General features: G+C 43.1%; 1 protein-coding gene across 2 annotated transcripts in view; it reads right to left on the bottom strand.

Moving 5' to 3' along the window:
* Positions 1–26,985, bottom strand: part of LOC140186125 (carboxyl-terminal PDZ ligand of neuronal nitric oxide synthase protein) — a 142,194-nt gene that overhangs the window by 83,405 nt on the left and 31,804 nt on the right. Inside the window, exon 1 of one of the 2 annotated variants that reach the window (XM_072240028.1) lies at positions 4,220–4,524. The exons of the other annotated variant lie outside the window; for it this stretch is intronic. The gene's annotated coding sequence lies outside the window, so the exon portion shown is untranslated. Of the gene's footprint in view, positions 1–4,219; positions 4,525–26,985 lie in introns of those variants that run through there. 2 annotated transcript variants of the gene reach the window in all.

Below are 26,985 nucleotides of genomic sequence, written 5' to 3' on the forward strand. Positions count from 1 at the left end.
CACACCTTTGCCTCCCCTGTACTTTCCTCTACCCACAGGGATTGTTCCCTCCGTGATTCCCTTGGCCATTCATCCCCCCCCCACTAAACTCCCCCCCGGCACTTATCCTTGCAAGCGACCAAAGTGCTACACGGGCCCATTCACCTGCTCCCTCACCTCCATTCAGGTCCCCAAACAGTCCTTCCAGGTGAGGCAACACCTCACCTGTGAATCTGCTGGGGTTGTCTACTGTATCCAGCGCTCCCGATGCAGCTTTCTCTACATGGGTGAGACCCGTCGTAAATTTGGGGGGCCGCTTTGTCGAGCACGTCCACTCGATCCACCAAAAGCGGAACTTCCCAGTGGCCCAACAATTTAATTCCCGTTCCCATTCCGACATGTCAGTCCATGGCCTCCTTTTGTGCCAAGATGAGGCCACCCTCAGGGTGGTGGGTATATTCCGTCTGGGTAGTCTCCAACCTGATGGCATGAACATCGATTTCTCCTTCCGGTTAAAAGAATCCCTCCCCCTCCCTCTTCTTCTATTTCCCACTTTGATTTCTTAGCTCTTCTCACTAGCCTATCACCTCTACCTGGTGCCCCTCCTCCTTTCCTTTCTCCGAAGGTCCACTCTCCTCTCCTATCAGATTCCCTCCACTCCAGCCCTTTATCTTTCCAACCCACTTGCCTTCGCCTATCACCTTTTAGCTATCCTTCTTCCCCACCCGCCTCTTTTTTATTCTGGCGTCTTCCCACTTCCTTTCCAGTCCTGAAGAAGGGTCTCAGCCCGAGGCATCGACTGTTTGTTCATCTCCACCCCAGCATGTTGTGTGTGTTGTAACAGAGTATAGTCAGTACTCCACAATGCAGCTGGGAGACAAACACCTGAGCATTCACTTTATAAACCAGATAGAAGGAAGCAAAATTAAAACCACTTCCATTCACAACCCCACACCATGCTTCAACTGCATCAGGCTGCCAGGCTGGCTGAATGCAATTACAAAGGTTGAGGACACTTGAACCTATCCCTGATCTGTCCCCATTATTTGGATTAGTCTCCAATCTAACATTTTACCATTAGATGTTGCAAACAGTGACAGAGTTCTGTGCAATTAAGGAAGCAAAGGAACAAATAAACCTTGCCCATAAATATTGCAAAACGGACTAGCAGGTTTCAAGGTTATGCTGACATGTATTAATATTAAACATGCATTAAAATGCAGCAAGCCAGAACAGCCCATGCTCGTGACAAGTCACAACAGCAATAAAGTCACAAGTCCACTCATCCTTCAGACCAGGCTGTTTTTAGGACTTTTAAATCTCGGTGAATCAACCTGCAACCTCAGTTAGCAGTGTTCAACATGGAAGAAGATGTGACTTGTACGTATTTAATACGAATTAAATTTCACAAAGGAACAACTTAACCTATGTGAATCTATTAAAGTGTTTAAAGGTGTTATTTCTATAATATGGACATTATCTATACAAGTCCAAACACTAACTTTAGTAAAGATATGGCCAAAATCTCCTGCTAGATTTTCAGAAACAAAGTGGTCTTTCTTGGTGTGGAATGTTTAAAAAGTGCCAAAAACAGCCTGGTCTGAATGCTGTGTGGACTTGTGATTTTATTACTATGGTGACAGGGACAATGATTAGAGTTTTCTTGCCCTTAAAAAAAAGAGACAGGTAGGTTTTTAACAATAATCCATTAGCTGCATGTTACTGTTACTGAGTGCTGTCGTAGGAAAGCAGCATCCGTCATCAGGAACCCCCACCACCCAGGCCATGCTCTTTTCTCACTACCGCCATCAGGAAGAAGGTAGAAGAACCTCAGGACTCACACCACCAGGTTCAGGAACAGTTAACACCCCTCAATCATTAGGCTCTTGAACCACTGGGAATAACTTCACTCAACTTCACTTGTCCCATCACAGAACTGTTCTCTCAACCAATGGATTCACCTTCAAGGACTCTTCATCTCATGTTCTTGATATTTATTGCTGATCTATTTATTATTATTTACCTTTTGTGTTTGCAGAGTTTGTTGTCCTTTGCACACTGGATGTTTGTCTGCCCTGTTGGGTGTGACCCTTCATTGGTTCTATTATGGTTCTTGGATTTGCTGAGGGTGCCCGCAGGAAAACGAATCTCAGGGTTGGATATTGTGGCATATATGTACCTTGATAATAAATTTACTTTGAACTTTGAAACCAACTTTCATCAATATTTATTTCATTACTCAGATTTGAAATGTTGAACTGCAATGAAACTCCATATCGTGTTTCTGAATCAATGACCCAGAGCTCTGTTTCTAGTGTTTTAGCATCATCGTGTAATGCAGCGGGGTGGCTTTGGCACCAACAGGTACGTCCAGGTGAGTTCATTGTCATGCACACGTGAACTATGAGATACAGCCACATTGAGAAACTTGCTCACAACCTCTCAAATGAACAAGCTTTCAAATGATCAACCTCTTAGTCATCGTCAGCAAGACCAAAGAGCTGATTATTGGCTACAAGAGAAGGAAGCAGGAATACCTCATTAGGGGACTGCAGATGGGAAGGGTCAGTAACTCTAAGTTCTTCGATGTTATCATATCAGAGGATCTGTCCTGGGACCAGCACATTACAAAGAAGGCACGGCAGCACCTCTACTTTGTTAGAAATTTGCGTAGATTCAGCACGTCAGCAAAAACTTTGATTACTTTTATAGATACTCAGTGGAGAGTATCCTAACTGGTTGTAGAAACACCAATGCTTAGGAATGGAAAAGTCTACAAAAAGTGGTGGATACCACCCAGTCCATCTCAGTCAAAGCCCTCCCCACCACTGAGCTCATCTACAGGGACGCTGCCACAAGTAAGCAGCATCCATCATCAAGGGCCCCCACCATCCAGGCCATGTTCTCTTCTCATTACCACCATACAGGAGCCCCAGAACCCACACCACCAGTTCGGAAACAGTTATTAACCTACAGCCATCAGGCTCCTGAACCAGTGCTCAACACCTCATATACCGTCTAGGTAGTCTCCAGCCCGTTGGTATGAACATAGAATTCTCCAACTTCCGGTAATTCCCTCCCCCTCCCTTCCTCTATCCCTATTTCACTCTGCCCCCTCCCCCAGCTGTCTATCGCCTCCCTCATGGTTCCGCCTCCTTCTACTACCCATTGTTTTCCTGCCTATCACCTCCCTGCTTTCCCTCCCCGACCCCTTTGTCTTTCAAATTACTGGTTTTTCACCTGGAACCTACCAGCCTTCTCCTTCCATCCCTCCCCCACCTTCTTTATAGGGCCTCTGCCCCTTCCCTCTTCAGTCCTGACGAAGGGTTCCGGCCCAAAGCGTCGACTTGTCATTTCCACTGATGCTGCCCGACCTGCTGAGTTCCTCCAGCGTGTTGTGAGTGTTGCTTTGAGCCCAGCATCTGCAGATTATTTTGTGTTTACGATTGTGTGGATAGTCAGAGGCTTTTTCCCAGGGCTGAAATGGTTGCCACAAGAGGACACAGGTTTAAGGTGCTGGGGAGTAGGTACAGAGGAGATGTCAGGGGTAAGTTTTCACTCAGGGAATGGGCTGCCGGCAATGGTGGTGGAGGCGGATACGATAGGGTCTTTTAAGAGACTTTTGGATAGGTACATGGAACTTAGAAAAATAGAGGGCTATGGGTAAGCCTAGTAATTTCTAAGGTAGAGACATGCTCCGCACAACTTTGTGGGCCGAAGGGCCTGTATTGTGCTGTAGGTTTTCTATGTTTCAAACCTACACTCACTTTCAAGGACACTAAAAATCATGTTCTCAGTATTATTTATTTCTGATTTGCACTATTTGTCGTCTTTTGCACTGGGTTGTTAGTTAGTCTTTGTCTATGTATAAAGCTTTATAAATTCTATTGAATATCTTTATTTTCCTGTGAATACCTTCAAGAAGATGAATCTCAGGGTAGTATATGGTAACACTTACAGACTTTGATAATACATTTGCTTTGAACATTGCTTGCAAGGCATTTTTGGCACATAGGTACAGACAACACCACAATAACAACAAACAACTAATTGAATACACCTCCTACAATACATACATAACCAGTTAAATCCTCCACATTTCAAAACACAAATGCCTCATTTTATTTTGACAGTAATCAAACTGTCAGTGACAAGGTTCAAACAGCAAACTGAGTGCAGTGTGCACTTCATGCAAAGGATACATATAGTCACTTACGTTTTGATCAGATTAATCACTTACGTATAAATCAGTTCTGCTTTACCCTGTGTGAAGCGCACACTCACTGTACCGGGTGTGAACTTAACCTGACATCCTCCTACAAATTTCTAACACACTGCGCCAATGTCTAGTTCATGTCACTCCTTAATTCTGACGCTGTACACTTTGCTGACTTTCACGGAGTTTCCACAATATCCTGTGCCTCATTTCCCAGCTTGCGCCATGTCATTGCCGACAAGCCCGAGACTGTTCGTTTTGTGATTATATCCGCCCGCCCCACGTCACTCCTGCGCAGTCAGAAGGAAAGTATTCCAGTCTGTCTGCTGAGAGAGAAGCAGCTGTGAGATCATTGGCTCCTGACTGAACGTACCTTGGCTCCCTTTTCACTCACCTTCAGTGCTCGGGCAAACAAGGATCAACTTTATTCACCATATACACTTACATGTGGTGTCAAGCCGCAACATGCAATAAAAACAACAACATTCAACAATCATAAAGAGTTACAGAAAAGTCAAGTTAGAAGTACAGGTATGGAATACCATATCAGGCATTCATATGAATAAAATGGAATACCAGCATGTGTTTACAATGTAAACAGCATTATAAAAAGAGGTTTAAAGTGCTTAGTACAGTGCTGTGATGCGGGTAATCGATTGATGGGGGGAGTGGGCTAACTAGAATGGTCGATCAGAGTCCTGGGGAAAGAAACAGGTGGGTAAATCTGGTGATCATCCATCATTAAGGGCCCCCATCACTCAGGTCATGCCTTGTTCTCATTGCTACCATCAGGGAGGAGGTACAGAGCCTGAAGGCACACACTCAACGATTCAGGAACAGCTTCTTCCCCTCTGCCCCTCTGCCATCAGCTTTCCGAATGGACATTGAACCTATGAACACTACCTCACCTCATTTTTTTGCACTACCTATTTAATTTAACTATTTATTCACCATATACACACAGCTCACAATTTTTATTATTACGTACTGCTGCCGCAAAGGCAACAAATTTCACGACATATGCCAGTGATTTTAAACCTGTGATATGCCAGTGGTTATTAATACCATGGGAGCAGGTGGTGGATGGTCGTATGAGCAGCTGGTGCGTATCACAAGTCCTTGTTATGCGACCACTGACACCAGGCAGACAATCTCTGAAGAGTATGGAGAATGGCTGGGGTCACCCATCTTATAAAGACACTGCCCAGAAGAAAGCGATGTCAAAGCACTTCTGGAGAAAAAATTTGCTAAGGACAATCATGGTCATAGACCATGACTGCCAACGTTATTAGACACAGCACATAATAAAGGTGACGATTGTTGAAGTTAAATTATTCTCTGTTTGTGAGTGACTTAGACAGTGTCACAATTGTACATCTATCTCCAGTAGAGACTGTCAGGATGTCCAGTGTCTAGCTCAATCTCATTGTAGAGAGTGAGGCTCTTAATACCAAGAACTACCAGCCTAGTGGGTGAAAGCCTCCATTCAGGCTGGTGGTGCTGTGCCAAGCCGCAACTCCCAATGGGAACCTGCACTGCACCATCGGAGCCAGTCAGGTGGTTGGTACAGCTTGTTCTCCAGGCAAAATGTCAAACAGATGGGCTGCAAACAGATAGGAACTCTCTGAGGACAACGAGATGGTTAAAGATTAATGAAGTCAATAGATCAAAGCGAAATGCAACTTGCCGGCTGCCAACAGCGTTTATAACCTCAACAACATCACAATCCAGGGAGGAGCACCACTTCCTGGCAATGATTCAGGGACCGGCTGCAGTCGGACTTCCTGGCAACAGTCAGGGATCAGCTTTAAAGGTCACAACGTCACTCGCGAGAAGCGGTAGAGTAAAACTCCGAGAATCTGGCACCCCCAATGCTTTGGTGGTGCTGGGGCACTACGGTAGCTCAGCGGCTCGCGCGAAGCCACCGCAACTCAGGGCCAGAGTTCGGAGTTTAACGGTGGCATCCCCTGTAAGAAAACAGTGCGTTCTTCTCGTGTGCGCACACATGTTTCCTCTGGGCGCTCCAGTTTCCTCCCACAGTCCAAAGTAGTATCGGTTAGTAGGTTAATTGGTCATTGCAAATTGTCCTGTGATTAAGCTAGGGTTAAATCGGTGGGTTGCTGGGCGGCAGGGCTCGTTGGGTTGGAAGGGCCTGTTCCGCACTGTATCTCTAAACAAACAAAATAAAATAAATAAATAATATTTTCAGCACTGTTGGATTCTGCTCCAATTACCCATATTTTTGTTTGACTTTCTTTACACAGTACGCAGTAGTAAAACAAACTTTCCAGCAAGTCTGGTACTTTAATGGGAAAGAAAAATATACAAGCATTCCAAGATGCCAGCTCCAGCTCTAAAGAAAAATAGAAGTTAATTTTTTTAGTTAAGATTAAAAATAAAGATTAGCTTTACATGTATACACGTCATATGTACATCAAAAATTACAGTGAAATGCTTCATTTGTGAAAGTGCCCAGCATAGGAAAGGCCATCCCCGGGCCTGCAACCTACAGCCCCAAGCCCAGAATCACACACGTCGGCCCTCCGACTGCTGCACATGCCATTGGGACTCTGACTCACAGACAATAAATTATGATCATCCTTTCCTCATCTCCAGCTGTGTTGTCTTAATTAACACTTCATCCTGAAGTCGCAATGGCCCTGATGGTATGTCAAGATCTGATTTTGGCATGGGGCAAGATTGAAGTCAGAAACACTGCCAATAGGAGGAGTTTCCCAGAAACAGCAAGCTCGATTGCCAATTCAGCCGAAAAGCTCCACAGCCAAGCAGCAGATTACAGACATCCCACCCTGCAAAAACTCATTTCAGGGAGGTAACACCATCAATTTGCAGGAGACTCCCAGAACTTCCGGGAGAGGTGGGATGTCTGCAACAGAGTGGCTCCTTAGCAGCTAGCCAGCTAGTTTAAATAACGTTAGCTATGCTAATGAATGAATGACACCTGTTAAACTCACCTCAACATGTCTTTTACAGCCTTAACCCACCATGGGCAATAGAAAAGTCACTGTTGTAGACAGCGCAGCGAGCAACACTATCATTATTTTTGACCCCTATTAGGCAGGAGTACACTTTAGGGTAGTCTGGGGTGATGTACTTTTTATATTTTCTTCTTTTGGAACACTCTGCCATGGCGCTCTCTCGCTCGTGGTCGCTCTCGCTCTCTCTCTCTCTCTCGTGGTCGCTCTCGCGCTCTCTCTTGCTTTCTCTCTCGCTCTCAAAAAAATTGATTTCCGTGATATTGTATATAATTTGCAGGCATCAGGGAGCCACTATTAATATGTGGGAGACTCCCGGAACTTCCGGGAGAGGTGGGATGTCTGAGATTAACTGGAGGCAGAGGGAGCACAGAGGAGGTTGTGGCCTTGGGATTCAGCTGGATTAAAGTTACATGTCGTGTCCTCCTGGCTCACAGTTTATACTTTTAGCGTCCGTTACTTGATGAATCCAGATCCTTTTAGTGGTCAGCTAGACTAAACTGATATCAATTGTATGTCAGGCTTGGCTTTCAGGGAATTCCCTCCATTTGATGCAATTCAGGCTTTCATCTGGTTTCAATGTGGTTGGTGGTTTTGCTCTGTGCTGCAATAGACTATAACCACGACATAAGTTCAGCAATTCATTCTTTCAATACTTTTTTTTATATTTTTAAAGGCAGAAATGTGCAAAAATAAATATTGCAAAGGCCGGAAATCTGAAATAAAGAAAGACATTTCTGGACCACTTCAACAGATCAAGTAGCATCTGCCAACAAAAGGGAGTTAGCATCCTCCATCAGAGCTCATTACACTTTGGAAGGACAAACTCCAGGGCAGAGTACAAAGTAAATGGCAGGATACTTGGTAGTGTGGAGGAGCAGAGGGATCTGGGGGTACATGTCCACAGATCCCTGAAAGTTGCTTCACAGGTAGATAGGGTAGTTAAGAAAGCTTATGGGGTGTTAGCTTTCATAAGTCGAGGGATAGAGTTTAAGAGTCGCGGGGTAATGACGCAGCTCTATAAAACTCTGGTTAGGCCGCACTTGGAGTACTGTGTCCAGTTCTGGTCGCCTCACTATAGGAAGGATGTGGAAGCATTGGGAAAGGGTACAGAGGAGATTTACCAGGATGCTGCCTGGTTTAGAGAGTATGCATTATGATCAGAGATTAAGGGAGCTAGGGCTTTACTCTTTGGAGAGAAGCAGGATGAGAGGAGACATGATAGAGGTATACAAGATAATCAGAGGAATAGATAGAGTGGATAGCCAGCGCCTCTTCCCCAGGGCACCACTGCTCAATACGAGAGGACATGGCTTTAAGGTAAGGGGTGGGAAGCTCAAGGGGGATATTAGAGGAAGGTTTTTTACTCAGAGAGTGGTTGGTGCGTGGAATGCACTGCCTGAGTCAGTGGTGGAGGCAGATACACTAGTGAAGTTTAAGAGACTACCAGACAGGTATATGGAGGAATTTAAAGTGGGGGGTTATGTGGGAGGCAGGGTTTGAGGGTCGGCACAACATTGTGGGCCGAAGGGCTGTACTGGGCTGTACTATTCTATGTTCTATGTTTTAACACACTCTTCTCAGAATAGTTCCCGCTGAGTACTTCCAGAACTTACTGACTTTATTTCAGAATTCCAGCATTAGCAGTATTTTCCTTCACAATTTTTTTCACTTTGCTAGTCCATAAAACATTGTAGAACTAGACCAAGTCCTAAAGATGAAAGATTCAGACGCGAGGAAATCTGCAGATGCTGGAAATTCAAGCAACACACACACACAAAATGCTGGTGAACGCAGCAGGCCAGGCAGCATCTCTAGGAAGAGGTACAGTCGACGTTTCGGGCTGAGACCGTTCGCCAGGACTAACAGGACTAACTGAAAGAAGAGATTGTAAGAGATTTGAAAGTGGGAGGGGGAGATTCGAAATGATAGGAGGGGAGGGGTGGATCAAAGAGCTGGAAAGTTGATTGGCAAAAGATTAAACATTAGCTTTATTTGTCACATGTACATCGAAATATACAGTGAATTGATTGTGTCAACGACCAAGACAATTGAGAGTGCTGGGGACAGCCCACAAGTGCCACCATGCTTTCGGCACCAACATAGCGTGCTCACAACCTACTAGCCCTGACTCCTATGTCTTTGGAATGTGGGAGGAAACCACAGCACCTGGAGGAAACCCATGTGGTCATGTACAGACAGCGGCAGGAATTGAATCCCAATCTTACAGCTGGTGCTGCTCAGCGTTACTCTAATCACTATGCTACCAAGTGGCTAGGGTAGCATCTGAGGGCAAGTAAATGCAGAAACTGGAATCATTCAAATTAGCAACCCAACCAGGCACTCATTTGAAACATTTATGAACAAATAATGAGATTCACCACAATTTTGTATTGAATTATTACCAGCTTGCACTGATCTGTAGTTCAATATTCATGGCCAGGGAAACTGAATTCAGAAGGAGGAGTGTTCTGCTTCAGTAACACAAGGCAGCAATGACACCTGACCTGTTGTCACATGTACAGTATGAAGATCAATGTTCATGCATTGGAAGTAGTCCAGTAAAACGTACTCTGAGTGTGTTGTCTTAAAAGGAACGGATGGATTTTTATTCACTGGAAGTTTAGATGAACAATTGGGAACTGAAGTGAAATGCGGTAGAGCTGAGAGGTCCTGACTGATTGATTTTATATTTATATTTATTGTGTGTGCTTTGTATTTTTATTGTGTATTTTATATTTATTGTGTTTTAATATGCTTTATTATTGTGTTTTTTTATTTATATTATTTTGGATCTGGAATTAACTCCGCCTTTACACTCATGTACTGAAGAATGAAAATAAACAACCTTGGATTGTGAGGAAGTCCTGATGAAAGGTCTCGGCCTGAAATGACAACTGCTTAACACGGTGATGCCAACAGGCTCAATAAACTGATTAGAATGGCTGGCTCTGTTATGGGAGTCAAACTGGACACACTGGAGGCTGTGGTAGAACAAAGGACCCTGTGGAAAATCCTGGCGATTCTGGACAATGTTTCTCACCCTCTGCATGCCACCTTGGCTGAGCAGAGAAGCACTTTTAGTAATAGACTAAGACAACTGCGCTACTCCAAAGAGCAATATATGAGGCCATTTTTACCCTCGGCCAATAGGCTCTATAATGAGTCAATCTATAGCCGGGGAGGTGATGATTCCCCCCCCCCCCATCCTGTTAGACTAATTGAGGTAACTTTTTTTTTAATTCTTTCTTACTTCTCTTCTAATATTTATATATTTGTGCACTTGAAATGCTAATATGATACTGTAATTTCCTTTGGGAATATCTATCTATCTATCTATCTATCCATTTCCATTGCTGCTCTCTGACTTACTGAGTTCCTCCAGCATTTTGTGTGAGTTACTCTGGACTTGTCGTGTTTCTGAATCTTGAATTTCTGTGTTCACTTAAAGCAGACGCCGCAGTAACAGAGGTCACTAACAGTGGTGATTAGTAAAATGATCTACAACGTTAGCAATCCCAGTCAGGGGTTCGGTTCCCGCCACTGTCCGCAAGGAGCTTGTACTTTCTCCCCGTGACTACGTGGGTTTCCCTTTGGGCACTGCAATTCCCTCCCACATTCTAAAGACATGTGGGTCAGGGTTAGTAAACTGTGGGCTTGCTACACTGGCGGCCGACTGGCAGGCTGCCCCCAGCACGTCCTCCGACTGTGTCAGTTATTGACGCAAACAACACATTTCACTGTACGTTTCAGTGTTTCAATCCATGTGACAAGAAAGCTAATCTTAAATCTTCTTTAGGAGTTGAATGAGGCAAAGGGACAGCCACAATGTTTAGAATAAAAGAAAGCAATTGAAGTTTTCAATGCCAATGGCTTCACCAATATTGGAGAGTCGAACCCCCCCCATATAGAATTCACCTGCCTCATTATCCCTCTGTACTACCCACTCATTTTGTTCTGTGTAGTAGGTGAACCACAACCTTATTCATGAAATGAGAAAGAAATTAGATCACTTGCCTTTAACTAATTCTCGGGTTAATCAAATTACAAGCTTAAATTCTTTGTAAAAGTATCAAGTGGTGGCTCCGGATTCACACCTATATCTTTTTTTAAGTCAAAATCAGCACATTCAGGTCTCACTTTCAGATTAAACAAACTCTGGATCAGTTAGGTTAGTTTGAGTCAAGAAATTCCGCCACCCAGCTCTTCACATCTCACACACTGACTGCAGCTCTGCAAAGCTTCCACAGAGGTACAGCTCTCCAACAGCTGAGTTCAGGATCAGACCCAGATGAACTAACTCCAGATTTAAAGACAAACCAATTCCACATTAAATACCAAAAACAACTGATAAAGAATTTGCAGTTCTCCAGAGCCATAGTTTTATTTTCCTTATGCACCTCAAGCCTCCAATTAACACATTATTAATTTCCAGACCAACCTTGGTCCGGATGTGTAGATCTATCTTTATGAACATGTGTTGCCTTTTTCTATTTTTGCTCCATCTAGCCCCCTATTCCTGCTAGTTCAGAGAAAATTTAACAAATTTCACTGTCTAGTGGCATATTTCCAGAGGCAGTCACGCTGACATGATCCCTATACATCTGTCTCAATCACAAAAGGCAGATTATTTTTGGACAGTGATACCACTGACAGGTTGACTGATTGGATATGAAATTCCAGTCTGATAGGTGATTTATTTTCCCTATTTTTGTGCTCTTATTAATTTTTTTCCTGGTTCTGCAGTCACAAGGTAATTACTGGTTTAATATGATGTGCTTCGGAATAAAATATAGTCTCCGTGCACATCCAGACTCCCCAGGATCCCAGTGGCTGGATAGGAACATGATTGGACAGGATGGCCAGATGATAAGAAGAGGTGACAAAGAGCTTGTCAAAGAGGTGAGTTTTTACAAAATCACACAATTATTTCAGTGCAGAAGGAAGTCATTTGGTTAAGATCATGGAAGGCCTTACATGAGCATTTTACTGAGATACTGTGGAACTAACTGCGGACCTATGTTATTGAGACCATAAAGTGTTGGTGTAGGAGCCGTGTATCTATTTTCTATCTGCAGCATCTTCTGTTTTGTGCGTTTATTGTGTTTATTATGGTCATTTTTCACATGGGTGGGGGCAAGGTAAGAGCAAAGAGTTTAGTCACATATTCGTTCTTTGTCTTTAGTTTGGTTAGTTCAGTTAGAGTTTGTTAGAGTCAGAGTTAGAGACAGCAGGGTATGGTATGTTTTTGTTGACCACTTAATTACACTTAATATTACTCAATATTAAGTTGAAGAAAGCAAGACTGCTTATTTTGTTATATTATTTGTTTTAGGTTCATTAGTGTTTATTGTTTCGAGATTGCTTATTTTGCCAGTAGCAATTTATTTCTTCGACTTTGAACCTAATTACTGAATTCAAGTGTGAGGTGTATCACACAGGATTAACCCCCCCATGTTCAGTCTGTAACAGTGGTTCAAGTAGCTGCACGTTAGCGTAGCAGTTAGTGTACATGGGTTCAATTTCTGACCTAGTCTGTAAGGAGTTCGTAAGCTCTCCCCGTGACTGCACGGGTTTCCTCCCTCATCCCAAAGACGTATGGGTTAGTTTTGTAGGTTGTGCGTACGCTAGAAGAGTAGCGACACTTGCAGGCTTGCCCAGCACAATCCTCGCCGATTTGATTTGACGCAAACAATGCATTTCACTGCACATTTTGATGAACATGTGACAAACAAAGCTAATCTTTATACGTGATCGTTGCCTGGAGTTTGCATGTTCTCCCTGTCACTCAATAGGTTTCTTCTAGATGCTCTGTGTGCTCCTATATCCCAAAGAGGTGTGGGTTGAAATTAACTACCCACTGTAAATTCTACTGTGTAGACAAATGGGAGAATCTGGGGACATTAACGAGGACCTAGAGAGAAGTGGAGTGGGATCAATGTAGGATTGGTGTGAATGTGTGATTAATGGTTGGTTCAGTCTCAGTGGGACAAATGGCCTCTACACATGCAATATGTTTCAATAAAAACAGCACATACATAATATAACGGAGGATCAGAGGTGGAGGGGGTTAGTAACTTTAAATTCCTATGTGTTATTACTTCAAAGGACCTGAACTGGACCCAGCATGTAAGTGCAATTATGAAGAAAGCACAACAGTGTCTCTACTTTCTTGGGAGTCTCCAAAGCTTCGGCATGACATCAAAAACTTTGACAAACGTTTATAGATGTTTAGTGGAGAGTGTATTGACTGATTGCATCATGACCTGGTATGAAAACACCAATGTCTTTGAATGGAAAATCCTACAAAAGTTAGTGGATTCAGCCCAGTCCATCATGGGTAAAGCCCTCCCAACAATTGAGCACATCTACGTGAAACACTTTCGTAGCTGGTGACTACATGAGCAACTCCAAAAGAGCAGCATCCATCATCAGAGACCCAGGTAATGCTCTCTTCTCGCTGCTGCCATCAGGTAGAAGGTACAAGAGCCTCAGGACTCACACCATCAGGTTCAAGAACAGTTACTACCCCTCAATCATCAGGCTCTTGAACAGCAGGGGATAATTACACTTATTTGCCCATCCATTGAGATGTTCCCACAACCAGTGGTCTCACTTTAAGGACTCTTGTTATCTCATGCTCTCGTTATTTATTGCTATTTACTTATACTTGCATTTGCACAGTTTGTTGTCTTCTCTACTCTACATGATCGTTTATTGATCTTGTTATAGTTACAATTCTATAGGTTTGTTGTGTACGCCGGCAGGAAAATGAATATCAGGGATGTATGTGGTGACATATATGTTCTCTGAAAATAAAATTCACTTTGACTTTGAAATGATAGCACCTGTGACTCTTTGGATATAATAGTCTGTCCTTTTAGAGCCCGCGTGTCTACGCTGATGACTACATGAGCAAATTCAAAACAGCAGACCATTTCACCCGATGTATCTACTCTCTATGCCTTCATAACCTAATTCCACTCAAGGGCTACCCTGATCGGGTTGTTCAGTTCACGGGCTCAAACTTGACCAGCTCGACACACGCGGCATGTGTTAACCGATCCCTCACTCCCTAACTTTAGGACAACAGTGAACTCCGTTCCCATCTCTGCAAAACAAAACTGCCTTCTGTCCTTCTTCATTAACGGCAGCCTTACAACTTCAATTTGGCAGAGCAGTGCACCGGCTAACACTGCTGTGTGAAGCACAAAGCAGGAAAACGCTTGCATTCTTACTACTATTTTAGTCACACACACAGTAGTGTGTCTTCCACGCAACAGCACAAGGGTGATTTAGCCACATAAATAAACAAAGAGAAACAGGGACAAAACTGTGTTATTAATCTCATGTCCCCCCAGTTCAATGGGACTACTGCTATCTATGACATTAGTCCACCCTCCTCTTCACCATACAGTAGATTTAAACATATTTTGGTTAATAAATACAGTATCTAGGATTTAAAATTAAATGGCCCATGATGATGAGTGTTCCTAATTTTTAGATCTACTTGTGTAAATACATTTCCTGGCTTTATTTACATTCAAGTCTAAAATTCACTGTATTAATTTTGTGCCTCCAGTGACGACCACAGGACATGGCTCCTGACTGATTAGTTCATCCATACTAGTTGGTGTTGCAGTTCCCGGCTGGATTTAAATCTGCCCAAGGACATGATGAACATTATCATCGAAGCAACTGGAAATTGAGTATGTGGGTGTGATGTTGTTCATAAGAATGATCCACCAACTCACACACTAATTGAGAATTAATGGTCCTCAAAGACATTAATGCAGATTTTCCTCATTTTTCCCTGATTTTTAAAAACAATGACAGACGCACTTCTACACGGAGAATTGATGCAGGAAAGCAGCATCTATCATCAGGGACTCCACCACCCAGTTCATGCTCTCTTCTTGCTGCTGCCTTCAGGAAGGTGGTTCAGGAGCCTCAGGACTCGCACCACCAGGTTCAGGAACAGTTATTACCCCTCAACCATCAGGCTCTTGACCCAAAGTGGGTAACTTCACTCAGCCTGACTTGCCCCATCATTGAAATGCTCCCACAACCTATGGAGGGATAAGAAATAGAAAGGATGAGCTATTTCAATGAGTGTCAATACCTCTGAGGATCTATCCTGGACCCAACATATCGATGCAGTTACAAAGAAGCCACAGCAGCAGCTATGTTTCATTAGGAGTCTGAGGGGAGTTGGTACGTCACCAAAGACACTTGCAAATTTCTGGTAAGGGTGTGGGCACTGCACAGGATCAAAGTAACCTGGAGAAAGTTGTGAACCTAGTCATCTCCAACAAGGCCACTAGCGTTCCCAGCATCCAGGACATCTTCAAGGAGCGATGACTCAAAAAGGTGGCATCCATCATTAAGGACCCCCATCACCCAGGACACGTCCTCTTCTCATTGCTACCATCAGGAAGGAGTGACTGAAGCCTGAAGACACACACTCAGTGTTTCAGGAACAGCTTCTTCCCCTCTGCCATCCGATTTCTGAATGGCATTGAACCCATGAGCATTACCTCACTATTATTTTTTTCTCTTTTCACACTACTTACTTAATTTAACTTTTCAAATATATAACTTTTACTGTAATTTTCAGCTTTCATTATGCACTGCAATGAAATGTTCTACTGCTGCATAACAACAAATTTCACGACATATGCCACTGATATTAAACCCAATTCAGATTCTGGGACTTTCAAGGACTCTTTTTATATTTGCACAGTTTGATGTCTTTTGCACATTAGTTGACCACCCAGTTGGCACAGTCTTTCATTGATCCTATTATGTATTTATTGAGTATGTCCACAGAAAATGAATCTCGGAGTTGTATATGTGATATATATGTACTTTGATACTAAATTTACCTTAACTTTGAAATAATCAGGCAGTCAAGTCACAATAGTGGAGAGGCAGATGTGACTACTACTACGTTGACTCAGGCCTAGGGGGCCGGTGTCGGGCAGATGTGACAGCAAGGACGTAATGCTGAGGTTTTATAAGGAAGGTATTGCTCAGATTGCATTTCAATTATTGTGAGCAATTTTAGGCCCTGTATCCAAGGAAAATATTATTTATTATTGCGATACAGCGCAGAATAGGCCTTTCCGGCCCTTCAAGCCGTGCTGCCCAACAATCCTCCGATTTAATCCTGGCCTAATTACAGGACAATTTACAATGACCAATTTACCTGCCTTTGGACTGTGAGAGAGACTGTGGGAGAAAACGGAGCACCCGGGGGAAACCCACGCGGTCACAGGGAGGACATACAAGCAGCAGCAGGAATTGAACCTGGGTCTCCTGTACCATAAAGCATTGTGCTAACCACTACGCTACCGTTGCACAAGAGTGACCCTGGAATATATGGCTTCACCTCAGAGGAGCATTAATTTGATGACTCCGGTGCTGTTCTTGGAGTTCAGAAGATACTGAAAGGCCTGAAAAGAATAGACATGGAGAGAATTTTCTTTAAATGGGAGAATCTAGGAACTGAGGATACAGCCTCAGAATGAAGGGAACTCCCTTTGAAACTGAGATGTGGAGGAATTTTTTCAGCCAGAGGGTGGTGAATCTGTGGAATCTGTTGCAACAGACTGCTGGGGGGGCCAAGTCATTGGGTGCATTTAAGGCAGAGATTGATTGTTTCTTGATTGATAAAGGGGTTAAGCGTTATGGGCAGAAGGTGAAAGAAAGAGACTGAAAAACCTTGAACATTATTGAATGGTAGAGTAGACTCGATGGGCTGTATGGCCTAATTCTGCTCCTATATTTGTGGCCTTCTGTTCTTGATGGAGCAGAAATCATTGAACAGAAATATTAACTTTCACTTTCCACGGATGTGGCCTGACTTGTAGAGAATCTCCAGGTTATTCTATCTTAATTTTAGATTTCAAGTATTGGCAGGTCTTTACTTGCTGTTGATTGCTGAATGGTATAAAGGATTGTCTACATTCCGCCAAGCTTCAAAATCCACTTGAAATCGCATCCACTGTCACCGAAAGGAATTTGCTCTATTCCTCTCAGGAAGCTTCACAGTCATTACCTCACACCAGAACCATCAAATGCTCCTCTGAGGTGAAGCCGTATATTCCAGGGTCACTCTTGTGCAACTCCACTGGAGCCTCCCCAAGGGCGGCACGGTAGCGTAGTGGTTAGCACAATGCTTTATGGTACAGGAGACACAGGTTCAATTCCCACTGCGGTTTGTACGGTCTCCCCGTGACCGCGTGGGTTTCCTCCGGGTGCTCCGGTTTCCTCCCACAGTTCAAAGACAGGTAAATTCGTCATTGTAAATTGTGCTGAAGACCTCAACGCATGATAATCCTCACTGTCATCTTTAACAGGGACTTAAAAGAGACCATAAGACATAGGAGTAGAATTAGGCCATTCGGCCCATTATGTTTGCTCTACCATGCTATCATCACCATTACATGACACAGGCGATCATGATCTCATGACCATGATTGTTTCTTGGCAAATTGTTCTGTAGAAGTGGTTTGCCGTTGCCTTCTTCTGGGCAGTGTCTTTACAAGACGGTGACTCCAGCTATTATCAGTACTGCCCGGCGTCAGTGGTTGCACAACCAGGACTTGTGATATGCACTAGCTGCTCCCATGACTTCACATTGACCCTGATTGGGGTGACGACAGTGCTAAGCAGGTGCTACACCTTGCCAAAGGGTGACCTGCAGGCTAGTGGAAGGCAGGAGAACTTTACACCTCCAACAGTGGAGACACATCTCACCCCACCACTCAAATTCCATCATAGCTAAATTATCATCCCTCTCAACCCCATTCTACTGCCTTCGCTCCATTACCTTTCACACCCTGACTAATCAGGAACCTATCAACCTCTGCTTTGATATCCCCAATGACTTGGCCTCCCAGCCATCTGTGGCAAAGTACAGTTTTAGAATGAGTGGATCTGTCAGAGGGAGGTTACATAAACATGGGAGTGAAAAGGGGGTAGAGATTGTTGGCTTGAAAAAAATAGAATGGGGGAAATGGGCAAGTGTAGAAAATAAAAGCCTAGGTAAGCTTAAGTAATGAAAATGTTGTGGTTTGTTATCTTTTTCAGTCGCAATTTGTAATATCGAGAATGGTAAGCCCCACACACAAAAAACAGTTGACGTCTCAAGCCCAGCCCCTTCATCAGGACCTGAGGAGCACAAAAGTACCATAACAAACATAAAAAATCATTCAAAATGAAGTTTTCACTGTTTAAACCATTTCTATATTGGTGCATGGGAACAATTTTTTTTAAAAATCGAACTGTTTGCAGTTTGCTCGGGATGGGTATCAAAGATTTGTTTTTCTTAATGTTTAGCATGGTTTATGTTGCCTGATAATAACTGAGCAGTGCCATTGAAGTAGTCTAATTGGACCTTATTCACAAGGAAAATGTGCAAAATAGCTGAAAGATTTGAAAGCTGCCACGAATTGTCAGCTCTGCGCCTTTAATTGGGATGAGGAACACTTAATGTACTGTATATTCTAAAGCAGTGACACGTCTCACACAATTTGCTCAGGCAAGCCTTTCTCCCAGCTATACTAAATAACTACACACATCGCAACACACTGGGAGCGCAGATCTTCAACGTAACACTGACAAGTGCCTGTGGGCAACTAAGAGTCACTTAATGTTGGGAATGGATAATTGACTAGGAGATGCAATTTGCACCAGACTGAAAGGAAGGCTTCTGCAAGACATTTTCTTCTAATCTTTGACTACTTCATATTATTTTCAGATCTCCCAGAATCCCGGATCTCCTCATCTTGATCTGCAGTTGGGCTCCTAAGCTTTCCGGTCAGTAACCTGCCCAAATTTTCAATATATTTCTTCCTCCAAAAGAATTAAATCTGTTTGCCTCCTCTAAAAAGTCAAGTTTATCCAAATTGTTACAGAAGCACAGAGACGATGTTGATAAGTTATGTTGGGCACCCCGATAGCGTAGTAGTTGGAGTAACACTATTACAACTCGGGGGCTTTGGAGTTCAGAGTTCAATTCCAGTGCCATCTGTAAGAAATTTGTACATTTTCCCACGAACGCGTGCATTTCCTCCACGTGATCTAGTTTCTCATGTGTACGTAGAAGCGTACAGTGAAATGTTTTGTTTGGGTCTGATCATATCAGCAAGGATTGTATTGGGGGCAGCTTGCAAGCATCGCCACACTTCCTCGTCAACGTAGCATGCCCGCAACTCGCTAACACGAACCCGTACGTCATTGGAATGCGACAGGAAACCAGAGCACCCGGAAGAAGCCCACATGGTTATGGGAAGAACACACAAACTCCCTGCAGACTGCAGCAGCAATTGAACCCCGATCTTACAGCCTATGCTGTAAAGCATTTTGCTAACCACTACACTGTGGGCACGTGGCCAAGTGGTTAAGGCATTGGACTAGCGACTGAAGGTCGTGAGTTCAAGCCCCAGCCGAGGGAATGTGTTGTGTCCTTGAGCAAGGCACTTAATCACACATTGCTCTGCGACGACACTGGTGCCAAGCTGTATGGGTCCTAATGTCCTTCCCTTGGACAACATTGGTGTCGTGGAGAGGGGAGACTTGCAGCATGGGCAACTGCCTGTCTTCCATACAACCTTGCCCAGGCCTGCGCCCTGGAGAGCGAAGACTTTCCAGGCGCAGATCCATGGTCTTGCAAGACTAACAGATGCCTTTACTAACCACTACACTAATTAATTGTGGGAGGTTCAGAAGAACAAGTGGAGATTTCATTGAAATATACAAAATTCCGGTAGGGTTGATAGGCTAGACGCAGGGAAGATGTTTCCTTGGCTAGGGAGGAGCCCAGAGATAATGCCCCAGCCTCTGGATACCTGGCTAAGATATCTAAGACTTGGATAACTTTTTACATATAGGGAAGATGACATAATTTCCTTCCTTGAAGGACGTTGCTTCACTCAGAGTGGTGAACTTGCGGAATTCTCTGCCACAGAATGTACTTAAGAAAGGAAGTAAATTTCTCAATACAGTAAGTCACCAAGGGGATGGGGAGAGAGCAAGAACATGGTACTGAGGTAAAGGTCTAACCACCTCCCTATTTAATAACAGAGCTGACTGGACTATTCCTGCTCCTATTTTACTGTGCCTGGCCACTTTATTAGGTACGCTTGCTCGTTAACGCAACTATCTAATCAGCTAATCGTGTGGCAGCAACTCAATACATAAAAGCGTGCAGACATGGTCAAGAGGTTCCGTTGTTGATCAGGACAAACATTAGAATGAAGGAGAATTGTGATCTCAGTGACTTTGAGCGTGGAACGATTGCTGGTGCCAGATAGGGAGGTTTGATTATCTGAGAAACTGCTGATCTCCTGGGATTTTCACAGACAACATTCTCTAGAGTTTACAGAGAATTGTGCGAAAAACGAAAAAGAGAAACACATAGTTAGCAACAGTTCTATGGGAAAAAATGCCTTGTTAATGATAGAGGTCAGAGAATGACCAGACTCGTTCAAGCTGACAGGAAGGCGACAGTACCTTAAATAACCACACATTACAACAATAGTGTGAAGAAGAGCATCTCTGAATGTATAACATGTGGAACCTTGAAGTGGATGGGCTACAGCAGCAGAAGACCACAAACGTACACTCAGTGGCCACCTTATTAGGTACAGGAGGTACCAAGTGAAGTGGCCACTGTGTGTATATTACTGGACCTCAGCTACAATTTAATATAGAAACGGGAATTCAAATCCCAGTATCTGAGGAATAAATCATTAAAAAATTATAGATGGTGGGAACTGAATTTAACAAAAAAATAAAACAACCTAATATTCTTATAAAAAGGTAGCATCAGTGACTTCCGGTTCAATCCAGTTCACAAATGTATTTCAAAGAATTTCAGAATCAGGTTTAATATCAACTGCATTTCTCATGAGATTTGTTAACTTTGTGGCAGCAGTATGCTGCAACAGATAACTGTGAATTACAGTAAGTACATATATACTAAATAGGTAAATTTAGTAAGTAGGGCAAAATATAGAGAAAAAATAGTGAGGTAGTGTACATGGGTACAATATTCATTCAGAACTCTGATAGCAGAGGGAAATAAGTTGTTCCTGAATCGTTGAGGATGCACCTTCAGGCTCCAGTACCTCCTCCCTTACATTAGCAATGAGAAGAGGGCATGTCCTGGGTGATGGGGGTCCTTAATGATGGACACCACCTTTTTTGAGGCATCGCTCCTTGAAGATGTCCTGGATACGATGGAGGCCAGTGCCCACGATGGAGCTAAGTTTACAACTCTCTGCTGCTTACTCCAATCCTGTGCGGTAGATTTCACCCCATGCAAGGTAGTGAAGCAGCCAGTTAGAATGCTCTTCACGGTACATCTGTAGACATTTGCAGGTGTTTTTGGTATTATCTTATTCTTGCCTGCAGATGAATATCCACCAATCACACTGACACTGAAATACCTCCTCAGTTTGCGAGCAATAAAATGGACGAAAAATTATATCCACAGCATCATCAACAGTGAAGTATTCCCCAGGTGCCAATTTAGACACATGGAGAAAAGACAATTAACAGATATTTCAGAGTTACGTAGGTGTTGTTGATGGGGTTAGCACTCTGGTAATGAGAAACTGGCTTGTTAACTTCTGCAGTATTTATATTTCAGTAAAACAGGGATTAAAAAAAAACATCAATTTGTACTTGGGCCAGTTGAATGAATAGTTTCCCAAAAGATGTTATTATTTTTATAACACTTCAAACAGTACAGGAAAAAAAAAGTTTGGAAAGTAATAGTTCCCAGTAGCAACCAAGCCTGCAAAAAAAATAAAGAACTCAAAATTTTAGAAGTATCAACACTGGTGATCACACATAAGTGGAACTTACTCAGCACAGGCCAATCGGGCTGAAAGGGCTGTTTCCATGTCACAGAACTATCAGATTATCATAAAACCCCCAAGGAGACAGCTAAAGAAAATCTGTCTTCCTTAATTGATCGGATCTAAATGTTACTCCTGAAAAAGCAAACCCATCAGAACCACTCAATAGTGGTAAACAGATTTGACAGGGTAACACACACACAAAATGCTGGAGGAACTCAGCAGCTAAGGCAGCATGTATGGAGAGGAATGAACAGTCAATGTTTTAGACCTTTTTGTGTCCCAATGAAGGATATCAGCCTGAAATGTTGACAGTGTCTGTAGCTCTTGATTTCCAGCATCCGCAGAATCTCTTGTGTTTATGAAAAAGATATGATATTCTTTCAGTGTTCAAATGAATACAATGTGGCTGCTGTTATAACTCTTGTTCAATGGTTCCATTTAATATCAGAGAATGTATACAGCATACAATCTGAAATTTGTATTCTTCACAGATATCTACAAAACAGAAGAAAACCCCAAAGAATGACAGGAAAACGTTACAATCCCAAAAACCCCCATTCTCCCCTCTCATGCCCAAGCAGCAGCAAAGCATCAACCCTCCTCCTCCCTGTTCCCTCACTTGTTCCAGCAAGAAGCATCAGCACCCCCACCACCTTCAAGCAAGCAAAAGCAAAACCCCCAAAGAGACCATGATCTACAGACCATCAGGAACTACAGCCCATAACCCAGCACTTTGATCTCTTGCTCCCATTCACACACACACACACACACACACCACACGGGAAAAGGGAAAAAAAAGACATTAAAGACAGGAACTTAAGATGTTTCTCAAAGGAGCTCAAAGAAGCCGCCCCCTGGCACCATCTCAGCTGTAGTTGTACCTTCCATAGTGACATTTCTTAGTATCACTTTGGAGTTTGGGCTTACACCTTATCCCATAGATGAATGTGACCAAACACTTCATGGCCATGAGGCACAGAAAACAAACACAGGTAGGCATTGACACATTGTAAATAGGTTGCATTGATTTGAAGGCACAATGACTGTAAAGAGAGGCATGTACCAATCTTAATCATTAAAGTGTATTTTCTGAAATTAAAAAAGTAGTACAAGGAACTACTGAAGGAAACTAAAGTTGCCAGTGCTGCCTCTACCCCATTGGGTAAATGGTGCATACACCCAATGCTCCTGGTTCATTCCTTGTAATACAAATTACATCTGGTCAAAACAAAACGGGAAAAACAAATTTACTGCCTATAAACTGAGATATCAAGGCCTAATGCCAGCACGATTTATAGCACTGCTGCACAACTTGAGACCCTGAAGCATCAGTTCAAAGATCAACATCTCTTGGAGTTGAATCATCTTTGTCTCAACATGTTCCTGTAAGTATTTAGTTGATTTTACCTAATTATATGGGCGGGGATGCAAAGTTTTCCAAAACTAGTTTTTATCTGCACTGACTGAAATCCAAGTCCCAACAAATATTAACATTTCTGGAAAAATTACTATCATTAAATTATAAAATTATCTCCAATTCAACTATTTGCAAATCTGATAAGATTTTACCCTCATTTTACTAAACCTTAAAATAACAGAACTTTACTTAACAAGTCAGTTTCTCGTCAGGAACACTTAATACAACATACAATTATCTGATAATTGTCTGTTCTCTTTGTATAGTCAGGGTGGTGCATGGTGACTATTTCACTGTGAGACTGTCCCTCAGGAATACTATGACATTGTATCTCAGCTCCATCTTCCCGCTTCAATTAGGGATAAGAATTTCTACTGCAGTACTCAAAGAGATATGAGCATTGTCCTACTTGGTGCCATGGGAAAGGCCAGTGCTTATCGAAGAACTCTAACAACCACCAAGGGCATGTTAAAAACCCCTTTCCAATAAGCTCTGCAATCATGCAGTGAAAGTATAAATTAAAAACGTTGAACACTTCCAATTCAAAGTAAATTTATTATCAAAGTACATATATGTCTCCACATACAATCCTGGGATTTGTTTTCTTGCAGCTATACTCAGGAAATCCAAGAAATATAATAGAATCACCCAACAGGACGGACAAACAACCGGTGTGCAAAAAGCAACAACTGTGCAAATACAAAAAGAAAGAAAAAGAACAGAGATAAATATATAGATAGATAGATGGATGGATAAGCAGGCAATAAATATTGTGAACATGAGATGAAGAATCCTTGAAAGTAAATCCACAGGTTGTGGGAACAGTTCAATGTTGAATTCAGTGTTGGGGCGAGTGAAGTTGAGTGAAGTTATCCCTAAACAACAGGAATTCTGCAGATGCTGGAAATTCAAGCAACACACATAAAAGTTGCTGGTGAACACAGCAGGCCAGGCAGCATCTCTAGGAAGAGGTGCAGTCGACGTTTCAGGCCGAGACCCTTCGACAGGACTAACCGAAGGAAGCTTCCTTCAGTGAGAAGTGGGATTGTGGGGGTCCTTGATGATGGATACTGCTTCCCTGTGATAGAGTGCCCTATGCCAATGTGCTAAATGATGGGGAAGGCTTTACCTGTGATGGACTGTGCTGCATCCACTGTTCTTTTGTAGGCTTTTCTACCGAGAGTCGATGGTGTTTCCATACCAGGCTGTGATATAACCTATCAATATGCTCCCCACCACATATCTACAGAAGTTCATCAAAGCTTTAGATGACATGCCGACTCTTCGCAAACTTTTAAGGAAGTAGAGGCGCTGCCTTGCCTTCTTCATGATAGCATTGCGTGTTGTACCCAGGACAGATCCTCTGATATGATAACAGCAAGGAATTTAAAGTTGCTGACCCTCACCACCTCTGATCCCCCGATGAGGACTGGCTTATGGACCCACAGTTTCCTCTGCCTGAAGTCAATAATCAGTTCCTTGGTCTTGCTGACATTGAGTGAGAGGTTTTTGCTGTTGTAGCACCACTCAACCAGATTTTCATTCTCCCTCCTATATCCAGATTTGTCAACACCTTTCATTCACCCAACAACCGTGTCGTGCACAACGTTAAATGCGGCATTGGAGCTGTGCTTAGCATCAGTCATAAGTGTAAAGTGAGTAGAGCAGGGGCTAAGCACACAGCCCTGTGGTACAGCTGTGCAGGTGGAGATTGTGGACGAGAGATTGTTGCCAATCCGAACTGACTGGGGTCTACAAGTGAGGAAATCCAAGATCCAGTTTTGTTAGAGGATTCAGATTTGTTTGGGATTATTGAGGAGTTATGGAATTATGTGAATATAGCAGATATTAGACCCTCACAACACTAACCTTAAGCGTCTGGCTCTCTGTCCTCAGTCAATTTTAGACTATCTATGTGAATTAGTTTCTCCCAATAAAAGTGTTTGAACCTTCAGAAGTGTCTTAACAATTACCATTTGCTTCCACTGTAAATATGCACCCCAAAGAAACCATTTGTCAGACACAAAATATAGAAGTAAACAACACCATTGTACTGAATCACCTGTTGTAACTTTTAATCTAAGGGTATAAAATTGTGATGTAGATTGAGAGACTCAGATGAGAGGGTCTCCAAGAAAATGCCTGCTTCTCATGAGGAATACTTTCGTATCCACCAACTTCTCCAGTTTCTCCAGTGACTTCATTCACCATCACAGCAAAGTTGACGTGCGATTTGGATGAAAACCTGTAACTTATGGAATTTTCCTGCACCTACTTACCGTGATCTTTGCTGGTGTCACTGAAGCAGCCTTGGTGAGTTGCTACAATGCCTACTTGAGAAGACGTTCTTGGCATCTTCCCCCCCCCCACCTTCCTTTCCAATCTTGAAGAAGCGTCTCATCCCAAAACATCAATTGTTTATTCATTTTCATAGGTGCTGCCTGGCCTGCTGCGTTCCTCCAATGTTTTGTGTGTGGTACTTGAGAAGATGCATATTGCAGCCAAGGTGAAAGGATGGATGCTTAGGGCTTTGGCCCTCTTGTTACATAGATGTCAGCTGCTTCCAAACAGTTCATACCTACACGTGCAGATCTTACCAAAATTCACAGTTCTTCTTCTGTACTTAGGGACCTGAGTTATGGGGAAAGGTCGAACAGGTTTGGACTTTACTCTCTGGAGTGTAGGAGGCCGAGGGGAAATTCCATAGTGGTATACAAAATTATGAGTGGTTTGGATAGGGTAAATGCAAGTAGGCTTTTTCCACTGAGGTTGGGTAAGACTAGAACTAGAGGTCATTGGTTAAGGGTAAAAGGTAGAATTTTAAGGGGAACTTCTCCACCCAGAGGGTGATGAGAGTGTAGATCGAGCTGCTCGCGGAAGTGGTGTACGCAGGTTCGATTTCAACATCCAAGAGAAGTTGGGATAAGTACATGGATGGGTGGGCTACGGTCCAGCTGCCAGTCAATGGGGCTCCGGAGAATAGTTGTATGGCATGGACAAGATGGGCTGAAGCGTCTGTTTCTGTACTGTGACTCTAATGTGAAAGTGAAGTTCAACACTGCACAAGCATCAGTCAGCAGGCCACATCGGGTCTTCCAACTAAGGGAGGGTGAAATTCCTGCAGTGAGATCCTGGGCTGGGATAACGAATGTGCCTCCAACAAAACTGGATGGGGCTTCAATCTCACCTTACCCATAAAATTCAGCTCTTTTGCCCATATTTGGATCAAGAGATGAGTCATTCTGGAGCAACCTGCCCTAAGCATTTGTGAGCAGATGATCCAATAGGTTGTGCTGCTTAATGGCCAATGCTGAAGATGATTAAATTAATTGTTGAGTTACTCACAGTCTTGCAGGACTACTTGGGCTAGAGGTTTAGGTAGAGCTGGAGCACAAATCATTATATACCCTTTAAATATATCCAATGACTTGGCCTCCACAGACATCTGTACCAATAAATTCCACAGCTTCACCAACCTCTAGCACAAGAAATTCCTCATTTTTA

Source organism: Mobula birostris, chromosome 22, assembly GCF_030028105.1.
Source record: "Mobula birostris isolate sMobBir1 chromosome 22, sMobBir1.hap1, whole genome shotgun sequence".
Taxonomy (NCBI): Eukaryota; Metazoa; Chordata; class Chondrichthyes; order Myliobatiformes; family Myliobatidae; genus Mobula; species Mobula birostris.